This window comes from Mustela putorius, unplaced genomic scaffold, assembly GCF_011764305.1.
Source record: "Mustela putorius furo isolate JIRA1106 unplaced genomic scaffold, ASM1176430v1.1 tig00000743_pilon_pilon_pilon, whole genome shotgun sequence".
Lineage (NCBI taxonomy): Eukaryota > Metazoa > Chordata > Mammalia > Carnivora > Mustelidae > Mustela > Mustela putorius.
This window is the reverse complement of record NW_025421464.1, coordinates 6,426,449-6,430,346: the sequence shown is the minus strand read 5'-3', so window position 1 is coordinate 6,430,346 and position 3,898 is coordinate 6,426,449.

The window sequence follows — 3,898 nt, the reverse complement described above, 5'->3', positions numbered from 1 at the left end:
CTCTACACGCATGCACACAATGGGGTAGCATTTAGCCCTAAAGTGAAATGAATGCTACACTTTCCTACAATGTGGATGAACCTCAGAAACTCATGCTGAAAGAAAGCAACCAGACATAAAAGGTCACACACTGTGTGATTCCATTTGTATGAAATATCCAGAATAGGTAAATCTATACCTATAGACAGACAGCAGACTGGTGGTTGCCAGGGGCTGGCGGAAAGGTGAATGGGAAGTACCTGTTAAATGAGTTATTCTTTTGGGGTGACAAAAATGGTTTGGAACTAGATGGAAGTGGTAGTTGCACATCATAAATTAATTTTTTTAAGAATTTTTTAAACATTTTTATTCATTTATTTGAGAGAGAGCATGTGTGTATGAGCTCAAGCTGGGGGAAGGGCAGAGGAGAGGGAGAGGAACAAGCAGACTCCACACTGAGCCTGGAGCCTGACACTGGGCTTGATGTCATGACCTTGAGATCATGACCTGAGCCAAAACCAAGAGTCAGAGGCTTAACTGACTAAGCCACCCAGCCACCCCCGTCGTAAATTTAACCAATGCTACCGAGTTGTACACTTTACAATGGCTAATTTTATGTTATGTGAATTTTACCTCAGTATGATTAAAGCAGCAACAATTCTACCCCACAGTCTCTCCCTCATTGATGAGCATAATTTTGCCATTACTGATTTAGTTCTTTGGATAGCGAAGCCTCCAGCACCTGCACCCAATCTTTTCTCCCCCAGAAAATCCCCCATGAGAATTCCAGTGCAGAAATGGAGGAATCAGCAACATGGCTCAGAGGGCAGGCACTGGAGTCAGGCTGCCTGAGTTCAATTCCAGGCACCTCCATAACCCCATCTGTAAAATGGGGATGATAATGTTACCAACTTCATGGAGTTGCTCTGAGGACAGAATGAAATCATTCATGTAAAGTATCTGCACAGGTGTCATGTTTATGCACTAAGCTGTATTGTTAGGGTGGAGGCCACCTTTCCCTACCATCAACCATACCATAAATATTTATTGAGCACCGACTACACGCCCAGCACTCTTCTAGGCCCTAGGGATTCAACTAGGAGCAAGAATAACAATAAAGTTCCTTCTTGGAGTGTAAGACAGTAGACAAAGGAAGTAAAATACACAGTATGTTAGCTGATGGTATAAGCTGAGGAGAGAAAAAAGTGATAAGGAACAGGAAGTTTGGGGGAGAATTTGAAACCGGCTGGCTACAGGCGGCTTCCCTCCGTAATGACCAGAAAGAAGTGAGGTATATTCACTTCTAACAAACCTCATGACTTACACAACACAAATGTCATCCTTTACAGTTCTTGAGGTCAGGAATCCAAAATGGGTCTCACGGGGCTGACATCAAGGTGTTAGCAGACCCGTGTTCTTTCTTAAGGCTCCAGGGCAGAATCTATCCTCTTGCCTTTTCTGGCTTCTAGAGGCCCCACCTTCCTTGGATTATGATCCCACATTATTCTACCTTCTCCTTCTGTCATCACATAGCCTTCTCTTTGACTTTCCTCCTCCCTCTTGTCCTCATAAGGATGTTAGTGATGACACAGGGCCCACCTCAGTCACCCAGAATAATCTTCCCATCTAAGATCCTTAAATTAATCACATCTATGAAGTCCCTTTGTCACAGAAGGTAACATGGTCCCAGGTTCGGGGACTGGGATATGGACATCTTTGGGCGGCCCATTATTCTGTCTACCATATGAGACATAGTACCTCGAAGAAGTGAGAAGGGAAGTTCAAAGGTCCTGAGGCAGGGCTCTTTTGGCATGCCCGAGGAAGCTGGAGACCAGTGAGGATACAGTGGAGTGGGCAAGGGCAGCATGACCTCTCACAAGAGCAGAAAGGTGAAGGACGTTGGAGTGGCTCTTGCAGGCCTTTGTGGGTCCCAGTGGGGGCTCTGACCTTTCCATGCGTGAAGTGGGAGAAGGTGAGGGACATGGTCCTACAGGTTTTACCAGGATCGCTTGGGCTGCAGTATGGACAAAGGACTACCTGTGAGGAGGCTGCTGCAGCCTTCAGGTGAGAGGCTGGGGGCTGAGGCCGCAGAGGCAAGCGGTGAAACAGGTCTCCTTCTGGATTTTGAAGGTCGAGTCACAAGGAACCACTTAAGGGTCAGAAGTGGAGAGGCGCTATAAGAGGGAAGTCAGGCATGAGTCCAAGGTTTTTGGCCTGAGCAACTGGAAGAATGAAGATGCCCTTTAAGATGGGGACGACCAGGGGCGCCTGGGTGGCTCAATGGGTTAGGGCCTCTGCCTTCAGCTCGGGTCATGATCTCAGGGTCTTGGGATCGAGCCCCGCGCTGGACTCTCTGCTCGGCGGGGAGCCTGTTTCCTCCTCTCTCTCTGCCTGCCTCTCTGCCTACTTGTGATCTCTGTCTGTCAAATAAACAAAATCTAAAAAAAAAAAAAAAAAAAAAAAAAAAAGATGGGGATGACCACAAAAAGCTCAGACTTGGGACTGCTGCTGAGAAATCTGGAATTTGCTTTGAGATGTGTTGGGAACCCAGAAGGAGAGAGGAGAAGTCAGATATGGGAGTCTGGAGTTCAGGACCAGGATCTGGAGGGATTTGCTTGGGGGACACCAGCAGGTATGCAGGTGAGATTTAAAGTCAAGAGCCTGGATGAGATCTCTAAGGGCTGTGTGCAGAGATGAGAAGACCAAGGATGGAGACCTGGTGCCCCTCTGATGAGGAGGAGCCAGTGATGCGGGAGGGAAACGACGTGAAGGTGGGGTCCTGGCAGTCAGGAGAGCCAAAGGCTGCAAACTCTGTCCACATGAGGGGCTGGTGGAGCAGAGGATGACCCTCTTGCTTCCAAGGACTGTTCTCTGGCAAACAGCCTCTACGGGAGTTGGACCTACTGAAGCAGACTTATTCTTATGAGCCGGAAGCTGTCTCCCCTGCTGGAGGCTGGAGTAGGTCCACCCTCCCAGCATGATTTCCCTCTGGTCTCACCTCCAGCCAGGCTTTAAGACTCCATTCAGTCACTTTCCCTCTGCCAGGTGGCTGTGCTGATCACCCAGATGGAGCTGGGTGTCCCTCTGCTCAGCTTCCACAGGATCTGTTGCTCCCCTGTTGGACAACTGCCCACCCCTAGCCTCCTTCCATGTCTGAGTCCCCCACTGGGCTAGGCAAGCTTCCTCCTTTCCGCATCCCCGGGAGCCTCGCTGGTGCTCTCATTAAACATCTGGCCACGCCTGGTCCTGCTTTGCCGAAGCTCCAGTTCCTAGACTTCCCAGACCTCAGTGGGGCCCCTTACACACTGCGCCTACAGACACTCACTGAGTGTTTGTTAAATATCAAGGAAAGGGCCGTGGACTTGGACCCAAGCCCGACTTCTGGCACTTCCAAGTACTTTGGACTTCAGTCTCCCATCTCTAAAATGGAAGTCCTACAGGCTCCTCACTGGTTGTGACGACATTTGGGAAAGTGTTTGGCAAACTGGAAAGCAGCCCAGCAAATCAGTTACTAGAGCTCGAAGCTTTTCCTTGGCAGCTGATTCAGGACACGTGACCGGACCTGCGTGACCCACCCCACGCCATGTGAGGCCTTCTAGCTAGAATTTTTTTCAAGCTGCTCGGAGGACAAGCAGCGTCTTCCTCTGGCAATGGGAACTGGAGAGTGAGTGGGGCCCAGCCCTGGTGGAAACTCTCACACACGCACGGACATTCACGAGTGTTTCCAATGACTAAGGGCCACATGAAACCATTGGCTGGACCCTTCCTGAAACCTGTCCCAGAATGGTTCGGCCTGCAGCGCTGCTCTGACCATCCTTAGCCCTACTCTCCCACTTCTCTGGGGGTGAGTCCCTTGCCTGCACCCAGGGAAGGACCCCGAGCTCCCCCTCTCCCTCAGCAGCAGGTAACACATAGGGCG